The 15766-nt window shown below is 40.7% G+C and overlaps 1 pseudogene; it reads left to right on the plus strand.

The window, feature by feature from the left end:
* Nucleotides 1-308: 308 nt before the first annotated feature.
* LOC100435606 (inositol polyphosphate multikinase-like) lies at nt 309-14346 on the plus strand (annotated as a pseudogene).
* Nucleotides 14347-15766: the final 1420 nt, after the last annotated feature.

Below are 15766 nucleotides of genomic sequence, written 5' to 3' on the forward strand. Positions count from 1 at the left end.
GTAGCTTCACAGTAAGTCTTAAACTTGGATATTGTCAGTCCTCCAACTATGTTCTACTCCTTCAATATTGTGTTGGTTATTCAGAGTCTTTTGTCTCTCCATATAAATTTTAGAATTAGATTGCTGATATCCATAAAAAAAACTTTTTTGAGGGCCCCAGGGAGCACGGGGCGCCGCTGCCGCTGCTGCTGCTCCTCGGCTGGGTTCTGCCTACTGGGCCCGAGGCTGTGGCGGCAGAGGGGCGCCCCCTCCCTCCCCCTATTTTTTTTTTCCTGCTCTCGCTGACCCTACCGCTTCTGTTCTCCGTTATGGCAAGAGAGCCACCATCCCCGCTCCGGGTCGAGGCGCCGGGTCCCCCAGAAATGTGGACCCCACCGGCGATCGAGGCCACCCCTGAGGGCACCCCGCAGCCGGCAGGCGGCAGACTCCGTTTCCTCAACGGCTGTGTGCCCATCTCGCATCAGGTGGCCAGGCACAGGTATGGGAAGGACAAAATGGGTATACTGCTACATCCAGATGGCAGTTTTGAAACAGTTACAACCACCTCCAAGGGGCCCCAAGAGAGCTGGAATTCTATAATATGGTCTATGCTGATGACTGTACCGATGGTGTTCTTCTAGAGCCACGACAATATTTGCCAAAATATTATGACATCTGGCCACCTCCCACTGCCCCAAATGATTTATACCTAAAACTGGAAGATGTGACCCATAAATTTAATAAGCCCTGTATAATGGATGTAAAGACAGGGCAAAAAAGCTATGATCCTTTTTGCCTCATCTGAGAAGATTCAGCAACAGGTCAGCAAGGACCCATTAATGGAAGAGATTGGGTTCTTGGTGCTTGGCATGAGGGTTTATCTTGTTCATTCCCATAGCTATGAGACACAAACCAACATTACGGAAGAAGCTTAACAAAAGAAACTATAAAGGATGGAGTCTCTGGATTTTTTCTTTTTTTTTTTTTTTTTAAGTATTTATTGATCATTCTTGGGTGTTTCTGGGAGAGGGGGATATGGCAGGGTCATAGGATAATAGTGGAGAGAAGGCCAGCAGATAAACACATGAACAAAGGTCTCTGGTTTTCCTAGGCAGAGGTCCCTGTGGCCTTCCACAGTGTTTGTGTCCCTGGGTACTTGAGATTAGGGAGTGGTGATGACTCTTAATGAGCATGCGGCCTTCAAGCATCTGTTTAACAAAGTATATCTTGCACCGCCTTTAATCCATTTAACCCTGAGTTGACACAGCACATGTTTCAGAGAGCACCGGGCTGGGGGCAAGGCCATAGATCTACAGCCTCCCAAGGCAGAAGAATTTCTCCTCCCAGACGGGGCGGCCGAGCAGAGGCGCTCCTCACTTCCCAGACGGGGCGGCCAGGCAGAGGCGCTCCTCACCTCCCAGACGGGGCGGCCGGGCAGAGGCGCTCCTCACTTCCTCCCAGACGGGGCGGCCGGGGAGAGGCGCTCCTCACTTCCCAGACGGGGCGGCCGGGCAGAGGCGCTCCTCACCTCCCAGACGGGGCAGCCGGGCAGAGGCGCTCCTCACTTCCCAGACGGGGCAGCCGGGCAGAGACTCTCCTCACTTCCTATACGGGATGGCGGCCTGGCAGAGGCGCTCCTCACATCCCAGACGGGGCAGCCGGGCAGAGGCGCTCCTCACATCCCAGACGGGGCGGCCGGGCAGAGGCGCTCCTCACCTCCCAGACGGGGCGGCCGGTAGAGGCGCTCTTCACATCCCAGAGGATGGGTGGCCAGGCAGAGACGCTCCTCACTTCCTAGACGGGGTGGCAGCCGGGCAGAGGCTGTAATCTTAGCACTTTGGGAAGCCAAGGCAGACAGCTGGGAGGTGGAGGTTGTAGCGAGCCGAGATCACACCACTGCACTCCAGCCTGGGCAACATTGAGCATTGAGTGAGCGAGACTCCGTCCGCAATCCCAGCACCCCTGGAGGCCGAGGCGGGCAGATCACTGGAGGCCAGGAGCTGGAGACCAGCCCGGTCAACACGGCGAAACCCCGTCTCCACCAAAAATACAAAAACCATTCAGGCGTGGCGGCGCGGGCCTGCAATCCCGCGCACTCGGCAGGCCGAGGCAGGAGAATCACAGGAGCCCGAGGCAGGGAGGTTGCAGCGAGCCGAGATCACGGCAGTACAGTCCAGCTTGGGTAACAGAGGGAGATCGAAGAAAGAAGGAGAGGGAGACGGAAGAAAGAAGGAGAGGGAGAGGCAGAGGGAGAGGGAGAGGGAGAGGGAGAGGGAGGGATTTTTTCATAATGGGTACTGCTTAAGAAAAGATGCTGTTGCTGCCATTATTCAGAAAACTGAGAAAATTCTGCAGTGGTTTGAAAACCAGAAGCAGCTTAACTTTTACGCAAGTTCATTACTGTTTGTTTAGGAAGGTTCATCTCAGCCAATCACTACAAAACTGAATGACAGAAATTTGGCAGAAAAGGTTTTGTCCAAAGGACAACTGTCGGACACAGAAATACTAGAGTGCAATAATAACTTTCATGTATTAAGTTCCACAGTGAATGGAAAAATAGAGGTTTCAGTAGGCAAAAGCTTGTCCAAGATGTATGCTCGTCACAGGAAAATGTATACAAAAAAGCATCACAGTCAGACTTTGTTGAAAGTTGAAAATCTGGAGCAAGACAATAGGTAGAAAAGCATGCCACAGGAACATTTAAATGGAAATGTACTTTCCCAACTGGAAAAAGTTTTCTACCATCTTCCCACTGGTTGCCAAGAAACTGCTGAAATGTGCATGATAGATTTTGCTCATATGTTCCTTAGCAACACAGTAGATGAGGGATATGTTTATGGGCTAAACCATTTAATTTCTGTACTTCGAAGTATTTTAGACAATCGTCTAAATCGTCTAAATCGTCTGTTGCAGTCTTTTTTTTTTTTTTTTTTTTTTTTTTGAGACGGAGTCTCTGTTGCCCAGGCTGGAGTGCAGTGGTGCGATCTCCGCTCCCTGCAAGCTCTGCCTCCCGGGTTCACGCCATTCTCCTGCATCAGCCTCCCGAGTAGGTGGGACCACAGGCGCCTGCCACCGCGCCCGGCTAATTTTTTGTATTTTTTAGTAGAGACGGGGTTTCACCGTGTTAGCCAGTATGGTCTCGATCTCCTGACCTCGTGATCTGCCCGCCTCGGCCTCCCAAAGTGCTGGGATTACAGCCGTGAGCCACCGCGCCTGGCCTGTTGCAGTCTTTTTAAGAGGTGGGCCAATCATAATGAAGAGGAGCACGCAATATCTCTGCACCTTTAATGCTATGCAAAAAATATGTGTTGTGAGTCGACATTTTATTTGTCTTTATACTTTTGGAAGAAAGGTTAACTTTTTTATAATCTTACTCAGGAAAACTATATGTTCATTAGAAAACTATGAAGAATAAAGAAACTTAGGAATGTTAAGCAGGGAATGTGGTGGTACATGGCTTAAACATCTTTTTTGGCTCAAGCAAAATGCAAACCATTATTCAGTCATTAGGAGTTTAGTTAGCTTTCTGTAACCAATTCATGAAATCTCTGTCCACCCAATCTTGACAATGAACCATATCTAAAATAATACATTATTAGAACACCTACCAAAATCTCCAAAGCACAGGTTGATGTCCTTAGTCTTGCTATGTATGAAGTTATTAAAACTGGAGAAAATTCTACTTCAGAAATAAGTACTTCTTAGGTTTTATATTAAAAATTCAGACCAGCATATCAAAGGGTGCTTCTTAGTGAAATGATTTAGAATTGTTGCATTCCAAAAGCAGGTTTTCTCTTTAATTTTTACAACTCTCTCTCCTTCTCTCTCAAAATATTATACTTCATGAAAAAGACAATTGACATGGATGACAACAACAACAGTCTTGAAATTAAGGGCACACTTATTGTTCTTACCAGGGTTAGAAGAGAGAGGTTATTTTCAAGGAACAAATATTTTGTTTTACAATCTTTTGTTTATGAGAAAATTGGAATATAAATTTATTACATTGTGAAAAGTATCACAAACCATATATCTTTTTATCTAAATGCAGTTTAAAAAAAGTAAATAATTGAAGTTTTGTTTCTTCTCTAAATAACTTGAATTTTTTTCTTTAAAAATTTATCTATTTATATCTCCCCATTTAGTTAAGTGGTAGTGTAAATGTATATTGTTAAAAGTGGTTTCTCAGAATTATAGTAAGCAATGAAAGACAGTATCTAATTAGGTTGTTATCAAAAATACTATGTGTGAATAAGTCTATCATATAGGGTTGGTGTGTATCTAAATTCATGCTTCTATTTCACTCTTATTCAAAACAGTTTTATATTATGTTGAACAGTGAAATTATAATTTAATTTCATGGGGACGGGGCAGTGCTATAGTTCCTGGAAAAATTAGATTTGTATTATCTTTATTTCACACCCACCACCTTAGAAAAATCAACTAGTTATTTGTCATTGAAAACATTTAAAACTTTGAGTCTTCAAATACATTTGATGTTAATGCTGTCGTTACTTGCACTTCGATTCACTAATAACATTTCTAGGTAGTTACCAGTTCTGTCGTTTTTCTGGAAAATATTTTGGAGTTGTAAATTGTTTCTCCTCTTTTTCTTCTAGAGTTACAAATTGAATTTTTAAATCCAAGCACATTTGTTGTGGTGTGGAGAGAAGTATCACAATTTAATGTTTATTTTACCTTCTCAACCTTCTCTGGGGGTACTTTGCAAATACCTGAGTCTAAACAGAAGTACCAAATACATGCTCTGTGAACTCTATCCTTAGTAAATCTATTAAACCTGAATAAAAGATCATGTGTGTTTTGTAATAGCAAAATTTGATTTTAATTTTTTATTTGGAATTGGTGTATTTATCATAGGGACTTCCAATTTTTCTTCATGTTTCAAATGGATATTGGTATAGTTTTATGTTTTAATGGGAATGAATTTCAAGTCAATTAACAATCAGAAAATTTTCAGTTTTACTTTTTTCTTTTACAATATGGACTTTTGTTGTTATTTGGATAGTGGTTCAATAAATCTTAAGCTCAGATAATTAAACACTATTTTGAATCCTAACAAGATACTGAGCATTTTTTTGTACGGGATGACATCAGCCTATGTACAATGAATTTAATAAACTTAAGTATTATCAGATATTTTGCACATTTTAGATCAATAAAATCTGAATTAACTGTTCCAGATTTTTTTTCTGTATTTGGAAATATAATTTTGTAAAATCAATGTCGTACCTTTTTATTACAATAGATCATGTTTTGTATTCAATAAAGCAAGAAGCCCTTTTATCTGTTGTTTTTCAGGGAAGGGATTAACATTTAATTCTGTTTCTTTACATTTGTTTTCATTGTTATCCAATGCTCATTTTATGTTGCTTTATAAGTAAGCTTAGGTATAACAGAATAAGTATCTGTTTATCTAATCTACATGTGACTACTTTAGTCTCTCTCAGTCACTTAATATTATGCTGAAATTTACCACTGTGGGGATGAATGATCACTATCCACCAAGCGTATTTGAACATGTAAATGCTTAAGAAATAAGCATAATATGGATATAGTTTGGGTTAATAGGATTCTCATAGTTTTTCCCTCTATGAAACATAAGTAATGATTTTAGTGTATTTCTATGGAATACACTCATTTATAAAGGACTTTAAGAAATTGTGCATGTGAATAATATCTTTCTCTAATAAAAATTTAAATTGTAAAAAAAAAACCCAAAACCTTTCTGATATTTTCATTGTGATTTCACTGAATCTATAGATTTAGTTGGGAAGAACTGACATCCTGACAATATCGAGTTTTGTGTCTTACAAGAAATGCTCAAGGGAGTCCTGCATCTGGAAGTGAAAGAGGATGATTACCATCATGACAACATGCAAAAGTATAAAATCCACTGGCAAAGCAGATACACTTAAGAGAAAAGAATCAAACCTTATTACTATAGAAAACTACCAAAACCACAATCATAAACAATAAGAGAAGAAGAGAGGAATAAAAGACATACAAAACAACTAGCAAACAATGAATAAAATGACAGAAGAAGGTTCTTACCTACAATAACTTTGAATGTAAATAGATTAAATCCCCCACTTAAAATGTATAGACTGGCTGAATGGATTTTTTAAACGACCCAAGTGTGTGCTTCCTACAAGAAACTCACTTTACCTATCAAGAAACATAGACTGAAAGTGAAGGGATGGAAAAAGACATTCTACCCAAGTGGAAACCAAAAGCAAATAGGAGTAGCTATGTTTATATCAGATAAAAATAAAACAGACAAAGGATAAATTCAGCAAGAGCATATAACAATAGTAACTATATATACTCCCAACACTGGAGCACCTAAATATAGAAAATAAATATTTTTAAATCTAAAAGGAGAGATAGACTCCGATACAAAAATAATTGTGGACTTCAGTAAGCCACTCTCAATATTGGAAAGGTCATCTAGACAGAAAGTCAACAAAGATACATTGTATTTAAATTTAATTTCACTTTAGACCAAATAGACTTAATAGACATTGACAGAATAGTTTGTGCAACAGCTGCAGAATACACTTTTTTTCCATTAGCACATGTAGCCCACACATTGGGCTACAAAGGAAGTCTCAACAAATTTAAATGTACTAATATCAGAGATAGAGACCATCCTGGCTAACACACAGTGAAACTCCATTTGTACTAAAAATACAAAAAAATTAGCCGGGTGTGGTGGTGGGTGCCTGTAGTTCCAGCTACTTGGGAGGCTGAGGCAGGAGAATGTCCTGAACTCAGGAGTCAGAGCTTGCAGTGAGCTGAGATTGAGCCACTGTACTCCAGCCTAGGTGACAGAGCAAGACTCCATCCCCCCACCCAAAAAAAAAAAAAAGTATTGATATCACATTAAGTATACTTTTCCGCTGGCAAGGAAATAAACCTAGAAATCTGTAACAAAAATAACTTTCAAAATTGTACAAATACATGAAAATTAACAACATGTTCCCAAACAACTAATGGATAAATAAAAAATTAGGAAGTACATTTAAAATTTGTTGGATTAAATTAAAGTATAAACACAATATATCAAAAGCTATGAGATACAGCAAAAGCAGTATTAAGAAGGAAGTGTATAGCAATAAACACCTACATCAAAAAAGTAGAAAGATTTCAAATAAACAATATAAGAATGCACCTCAAGGAACTAGAAAAGCAAAAGCAAACCAAACTCAAAATTAGTAGAAAAAAATGAAGTAATAAAGATTAGAGAAAAAATAAATGAAATTGAAAGTAAAAATAAAATACAAAAGATCAATAAAAAAAAAGAGTTGGGTTTGTAAAAAAAATAAACAAAATCAACAAACGTTTAGCTAGACCAAGTGAGAACAAAAAGACTCAAATAAATGAAATCAGAAATGAAAAAGGAGACACAATAAAAAATCTAAACAGGCTAATTACAAGTAATCTAATATAATCAGTAATAAAAACTCTCTCATCAAAGAAAAGCCCAGGACCTGATGGCTTTAAAGATGAATTCTACCAAACATTAAAAAAAAAAAAGACTCAATACCAATTCTTCTCAAACTATTCCAAAAATCAAAGAAGAGGGAATTCTTCTTAACTCATTCTATGAAGCCGGCATTACCCTTATACCAAAACCAGAATGGGATGCAAGAAGAAAAGAAACCACAGACCAGTATCTCTGGTCAATAGAGGTGTCAAAATTCTCAATTACATACTAGCAAATCAAATCCAGCAGCACACTACAAAGATAATTTGCTATGATCAATTGAGCTTTATCCCAGGGATGCAAAGATGTTTTGATACATTCAAATAAAAAATGACATAACATCATATTTATTGAAGAGCAACAGAGTGAATAGCAAAAATCACATGATCATCTCAATAAATGCAGGAAAAGCATTTGATAACATTCAACATTTCTTCATGACAAAAAACACTCAACAAAGTAAGTATAGAACAAGCATGCATAACAAAATAAAGGACAGGCATGACAAATCCACAGCCACTATCATACAAAATGGGCACTGAAAGCTTTTCCTCTAAGAACTGGAACAAGATAAGTATGCCCACTTCCACCACTTTTATTGAACATAGTGCTGGAAGTCTTAGCCAGAGAGATCAGGCAAGAGAAAGAAAAGAGTGGGCAAGGACGTCAAATTTTCCCTGTTTGAAGATGACATAATATGTGCATAGAAAACCCTAAGTGCTCCACCAAAAGTCTCTTAGAACTAGTAAACCAATTCAGGAAAGCAGCAGCATTCCAAATCAACCTACAAAATCACTAGTGTTTCCATACACAATTGACAAGCTAGCAGAAAAAGAAAGAAACCAATGCCATTTACAATAGGTACATATGTATATGTGTTTATATGTGTGTGTGTGTGTGTGTGTATATATATAATTTCTTAATAAATTTAACCAAGTAGTTGAAAGATCTCTGCAAGAAATACTATAAAACACTGATGAACGAAATGGAAAAGGTCACCAAAAAATGGAACATCATCCCATGTTCATAAATTGGAAGAAATAATATTGTGAAAACGACTCTACTACTAAAAGCAATGTATAGAGAGAATGCAACTCCTATGAAAATACCAATGAGATTTTTCACAAAAATACAAAAAATTCTAAAATTCATGTGGAATCACAGAAGACTCCAAATAGCAAAATCCGTCCTGAGAAAAAAGAACTTAGATGGAGATATTACACTACCGACTTCAAATTATACTACAATGCTGTAGTAACCAAAACCTTATAGTACTGGTATAAAAAGAGATGCATAAATCAATGGAACAGAACAGAGAATCCAGAAATACATTCATGAATTTAGAGCCAACTAATTTTTGACAAAGGTGCAGAGACCATTCAGTTAGGAAAAAACAGTTTCTTCAATAAGTGGTGCTGAAAAAACTGGATCTTCATATTTAGAAGAATGAAACTAGACTCCTATCTCTCACCCTATTCAAAAATAAAATCAAGATAGATATATTAGTTAGGGTTCTCTAGAGGGACAGAACTAATAGGATAGATGTATGAACCCCACTCCTGGTACCAAAATCTGTATTAGTCAGGGTTCTCTAGAGGGACAGAACTAATAGGATAGATGTGTGAACCCCATTTCTGGTACCAAAATCTGTATTAGTCAGTGTTCTTTAGAGGGACAGTACTAGTAGGATAGATGTATGTATGCATAAAGGGGAGTTTATTAAGGATTATTGACTCACACGATCTCAAGGTGAGGTCCCACAGTAGGCCATCTGCAAGCTGAGGAGCAAGGAAGCCAGCCCAAGTCCCAGAGCTGAAGAACTTGGAGTTTGATGTTCAAGGGCAGGAAAGATCCAGCAAGGGAGAAAGATGTAGGCTGGGAGGCTAAGCCAGTCTAGTCTCTTCACATTTTTCTGCCTGCTTTTATTCTGGTTGCACTGGCAGCTGATTAGATTGTGCCCACCGAGATTGAGGGTGGGTCTGTCTTTCCCAGTCCACTGACTCAAATGTTAATCTCCTTTGACAACACCCTCACAGACACACCCAGGAACAATACTTTGCATCCTTCAATCCAATCAAGTTGACATTCAATATTAACAATCACAATAGATTAAAGACTTAAATGCAAGACATGACACGTTGAACTAGTAGAAGAAAATATTTGAGAAACACTTCAGAACATTGGTCTGGGCAAAGATTTTTTGGGTAAGACCTCAAAAGCACAGGCAACAAAAGCAAATAGACAAATGTGATCATATGAAACTAAAAAGCTTCTGCACAACAAAGAAACAAATCAACAAAGTGAAGAGACAACCTACAGAATGAGAAAAAATATTTGCAAATTATCCATCTGACAAGGGATTAGTAATTGGAATATATAAAGAACTTAACTCAATAGCAAAAAAAACACCCCAAAATCATTCTATTAAAAAAAATAGGCAAACTATCTGAATAGACATTTCTCAAAAGAGGAGACATAAATGGCAAATAGATACATTAAAAAATGCTGAACATCACTAATCATCAGGGAAATGCAAGTCAAAACCACGGTAAGATATCATCTCACTGCTGTTAACATGTGTAATTCTTTTTATACATTGTTGGATTCGATTTGATATTTTGTTGAGGATTTTGCATCCAGGTTTGTGAGCAATATTAATCTGTATAATTTTTTGTTTCTTTATTTCTTCTTTTTTTCTTCTTTCTCTTTTCTTTGATTTCTTGTAATGTCTCTGTGTGTACACGGCATTAGGGTACTGCTGGCTTCATAAAATGAGTTACGGAATATTCTCCCTGCTTCTGTCTTTCAAAAGACACAGAAGAAAATTGGTATAATTTCTTCCTTAAATGTTTGGTAGGATTCATCAGTGAGCCAACTGGGGTCTTGGCTTTCTGTTTTGGAAGGTTATTAATTATTGTTTAATAGATATAGGCCTATTTGGATGATCTACTAGCACTTTCCTTTTATTCCTTTCTTTCCCCTTCTCATATCTTTTGGATAGATGGAAGGTGAATGATGGTATATAAATGTGATTCAAAATTATGTAGCTGATAAAAATTGTAACATTGATAGAGAAATATAGGGCCTATATGCATTATTTAAATACCTATATAATAAGCATAAAACATGTTTATGCAGTAAGTACAAGGATTAACGGACAATACGAAAAGTGCAGTTAGGTGAATCTTACAAGTTATTTAAAGAGACTGTGTAAGGTTAGTTAAACAGAGTGACATACAGAAAAGAAGACTAGTATTAAATCAGTGGCAATATCATTCTGTATTTGGCCACTCTCATGTTCTTATAAAGAAATACCTGGCTGGATATGGTGGCTCATGCCTGTAATCCCAGCATTTTGAGAGGCCAAGGCAGGAGAATAAGTTGAGGCTTGGAGTTTAAGACCAGCCTGGGCAACAAAGCAAGACTGTGTCTTTAAAAAGAAAACAAACAAATAAACAAAAAGGAAATACCTGAGACTGGATAATTTATAAAAAAAAAAGGGAGGTTTAATTGAATCATGATTCTGTAGGCTGTACAGGAAACATAGTGGCATCTGGTTCTGAGGAGGCCTCAGGGAGCTTTGACTCATGTTAGAAGGCAAAGCAGGAGCAGGCACATCACATGGCATAAGCAGGAGCTAGAGAGCGGGGGCAGGTGCAACACACTTTTAAATGACCAGATCTTGTAAGAACTCACTAACACGAAGGCTGCACCAAGCCATGAGGGATCTGCCCCCATGATCCAAACACCTCCCGCCAGGCACCACATGTAGCACTGGGGATTACAATTCAACATGAGATTTGGGCAGGGACACAGACCCAAACCGTATCAACCTCTAATGCCAGCAGAACCACTGACTAGCTTCATGATCTCAAGAAAGGATTTTAAAGCTCGAATAGTCCCAGCACTGTAATAATTACAAGAGAAAATGTAACTACAATGTTTGGAAGTAGCGTCTACTCAATAATTGTGATTCTCTTTTCTGTTCTTGTCCAATCCTACGTTTAATATAAAAATTCAACTAAAAGTAAGTAAAAGCATTGGGGAATGACCTTGCCATGTGGTATTAAGGAGAAGATTCTCAAGCACAACTGCCTCGGTTGAAATTACCAAATCTACATATAGAAGGAAGATGTGAGATTTTTAATTCAAAGTTAACTAGAAACCTAGCATGAGGCAGATGGCTGGGAGCAGTCCAGGAAGTGTCCAAGATCTTACACAGAAAATCATATTCGGAGGGGAAGCTTGTTGCTCATTCCCTTTTGTGTCCAGCTACCTGGGTTCCCTTCTCCACCATTTTATTTGATAATAAGCTATCTGGAGAACTTGCTGAACCCAGTGCTGAGCCAAGAAGAGAAATATGTGAGCTTTGAAGGGTGCAGTTTAATTTTGAGGAATAGAGAACATCTGTTCAAAGTTGGGGCAGTTCAGAGCAGAGTGAGCTGCAAACTGTTGTGCAGGTATGGGGCTGGAAGACTTCATACAACCTCATAGTCCTGGGACCCAAACTTTTATTCAGACCATGGAAGCAGGTGAGACAAGAGTTGGGCAAGGCAGACCTTTAATTCACCCTGATAGGCTGGAGTGTGGGCTTATGGCATTTCTCCTTTGACAAAATTAGCCTCCACTCCCAATGTATCTCTGTGCAGAAGGCTAAGCTAGGTGTGTCAGACATTGTAAATCCTCAACATAAATTATAATTTAACCTAGAATACGGAGACTAAGTAGCAGGAGGAGAGGAAATGTAGAGATATTAATCTCTTCTCCCTTACCAGAAAGGAACGTAGCATAAGAAATTTCATGCTTAATAGGCCAAAGAGTAAATCAGAAAACTCCAGGGGTGGTGGTATGCTCATGGTGGTGGTGGGGAATTCTTCGCCCTGTGACCTCCCTTGGATTAATTTCTCCCCAGCACAATGGGAAAAAACATTTAATCCTTAGAGTTTTTAAAATTTATTTATTTATTTTTTGCCTGAGAGTGACTCTGATCCTGTTTCTGATGGTCATGCTCCTCATCATTGTACTGAGTAAGTCACTGGCCTTGTAGCATCTGGAGTGATGGGAGTGACCCAAGATCCCCAGTTCCCGCGTCACAAATGAGGATCCCACATATCTGGGGCAGCGATGGAAAAGGAGGCATGGCTGGAGGGTTAGGGTAGGCTAATTGATGCAGGGATGAGAGAGGATGCAGAGGGAGCTGTGTCCCTCCTCTCTATCCCCAGCTTTGGAGGAACCACGTGTGTTTTGTCAGCTGAAGTTGGAGCAACATTCAATGGTGAGTGCCCTCTTACAAACAGCTCAATGTGAACATAATGAGAACACCAGGGTCTGCTGGAGGCAGAGTGGCCTGGTGGTAAGAACTCAGGCTCTGGGGTCAGGCAGAGCTGGTTCAAGTCCTGGCTCTGCATCTTCTAAGATGCACATCTCTTGGTTAGAGCCTTAACCTCACCAAACCTCAGTTGTACCATGTTCACAGTATCCCACCTCTGAGGCTGCTGTAGGCAGTAATGAGATGATGTGGACAGTCTCAAGAGGTGGCACATGGTCACCTCTAGGAGGAAGGGCATCAGGTGTGTGTAGAATGTAGTGTGGGCTTGGGGCAGGAAGTGAGGGAGTGGTGAGAGATGAAGACAGGTGAGGAGAACTTCTAGAATTAAAGGAAGTGACTCTTGTTACAAAAACAGCTGACGGGCTGTATTAGGGCTCTCTAGAGGGACAGAACTAATAGGATAGATGTATATATAAAGGGGAGTTTATTAAGGGATATTAACTCACACAATTATGAAGTCCCACAATAGGCCATCTGCAAGCTGAGGACCAAAGAAGCCAGACCTAGTCCCAAAGCTGAAGAACTTGGAGTCCGATGTTCAAGTTCAGGAAGCATCCAGCATGGGAGAAAGATGTAGGCTGGGAGGCTAAGCCAGTCTAATCTCTCCACATCCTTCTGTCTGTGTTTTATTCTGGCCACTCTGACAGCTGGTTAGATGGTGCCTACCTGGATTGAGAGTGGGTCTGCCTCTCCCAGTCCACTGACTCAAATGTTAATCTCCTTCGGCAACACCCTCACAGACACAACCAGGATCAATACTTTGTATCCTTCAATCCAATCAAGTTGACACTCAGTATTAACAATCACACAGGCCCACAGAACTGGACCCCATCCCAGACTCTGACTGCATGGCCCTCTCCTATCTCTGAGGTTGTCTTGACCACCTCACCCTCAAAACCCCTACAGTCAGCCACCATAGTGCAACTGAGCTCACTGGGGGTGCTTCTGGCGGTCTGAGTCAGGGGATAGCAGGCCTGATGTCAGGGGTGAGGAGAGCTGGTCCTGGGGGCAGTGTGCTGCAGTGGGAGCTGGACAAATCCCTTGATCCTTGGAGGCTGAAACAGGAGCTGGAAGGAGCCTGTGTCAAAACATGGACCTGGGAGGGTTCCCAAGTTTAGAGAAGCCTGGATCCTGCTTGAGGACTGGGGATCAAGCATTTGACCTCCTCCACCACCCAGTAGCCTCTGAGACACTGACATAGCTGCAGGAAGAGCTAAGTAGCAATAATGAGCATAATTTGGAGACTCAGGAGACACATCCCTAGGGACCCAGGTCATCATCACCGGCCCCTGACAGCTCCTTGCTTGGGTCTCCCAGTGACCTAGGAACAGGCTGATGTGAAGTGCAACCCAGACTTCATCCTGTGCCAGGTATTCTGGGAAGTGAGAGGAGGGTGCAGGGGTCATAGAGGGGCTGCCTCTTTCAGCACCAGGGACAGCGATCGCCCCGGGACTCCTTGGCCTCTGTGGCTGCAGGGACACTGGCTCAGGTGAATCCCGTACACTCGTGCAATTCAGAGTCCAAGGCCTGAGCACCTTGCGGGGTCCCACAGAGTGGGGGCTTGGGAGGAAAGATGACACCATGGACTTGAGCAGAGCATGAGTTGATGAGGACAGGACCACAGCTAGGATATATAGCAAATGTCCAGTCCAGAAACCATGGAACCAGAGTTAAGGAAGAAGCATTGTGATGAAGGAAGGCAGATGTACTCAAGAATCCCCCAGAAGGATGGAGTGAAGTTCTGGTAAAGGGAATGGAAATCAAGGAAAACTCAAAGACAGAAGGAAGCCAGAATATGGGTGCCACTCAATGTCCTGCTGAGGAATTAGGACTAAATCTTCCAGCCAGTGTTTCTGCCAGTGTGCCCTTTGGGATGCTAGACACCTCCGACAATATATATTCAGAGGACTCTGGATATCACTAAGCTTGGCAAAATAACACATTGTCCATTATCCTCCTAAAAATTCACAATTGTTATAACATATTAAAAGGACTATGACTCCCTGCAATAAAGAACTTCCTGTTTCATATTGCTTGATCCATAATTTAGACACACACACAGACACACACACTTGCGATTTTAAAAAATAACAGTAGGCATGACAATAGGAGAAATGACAGCCAGTTTGGTTTATGCCAAAATTAGACCCTTGAGGCAGTTGAGAAATTGTCTTTTTGGAAAACCTCTCCAAGCTCCAGAAAGGGGAATTTACAAGGTCTCAAGTATTCTCAAAGCCCAAAAAGAATTTCATGTGAAAGTTGAAGCTGAGCCATCTTTCCACTTGTAAATGTCCTTCAGGTACCGTCTCCTGAGGTCAATGCAATAATAGTCACCATCTTTAGCTGGAGTGATGAAATTCTGCACAAGAAAAAGATATAGTCAAGAGATATGTGGGACCATAGCTAAGACCAGGGGTTGGGTCGTCTTCTAAAAAGACCGAGACAAAGTGGACCCCATAGACAGGGGCCATTGTCAATATCACAGTTGAATGTACTGGCTGAACGCTCTGGCTTGACATCCTTCAGAACCATTGTTAAGGCGTATGTAATCATTCAACTCAGACACGTATGACACTCAAGCACATTGTCTGAAAATGGAGAAAACAATGACAATCACCTCCAAGGCTCAGTGAAGAAATAAGGGCACAGCGTAGTGCCTAGCTGAGTGTGGGATAAGTGGTAATTAAGAATATTATTAAATGGTATTGATAAAAAGGTAAGGAGTTTGGCTCTACCCAGTATAAATGGTTAGGTAAATCAACTAGTCCACTGACATATATGGAGTCCTGCTGAATGTCAACTCAAGTTCCAGGTACTATGGACTCAAAGGTGAGTCAGATCAAGCCCTTGCCCCTGGGAGATTGCTCATGTGTGGGGTGATGCACCTGTGATCTGACAGCACAGTCCAGAGTTGCATACTGAAATGAAAGCAGGTGCTGTTAATATTAGCC

Source organism: Pongo abelii, chromosome 20 (assembly GCF_028885655.2).
Source record: "Pongo abelii isolate AG06213 chromosome 20, NHGRI_mPonAbe1-v2.0_pri, whole genome shotgun sequence".
NCBI classification, from domain to species: domain Eukaryota; kingdom Metazoa; phylum Chordata; class Mammalia; order Primates; family Hominidae; genus Pongo; species Pongo abelii.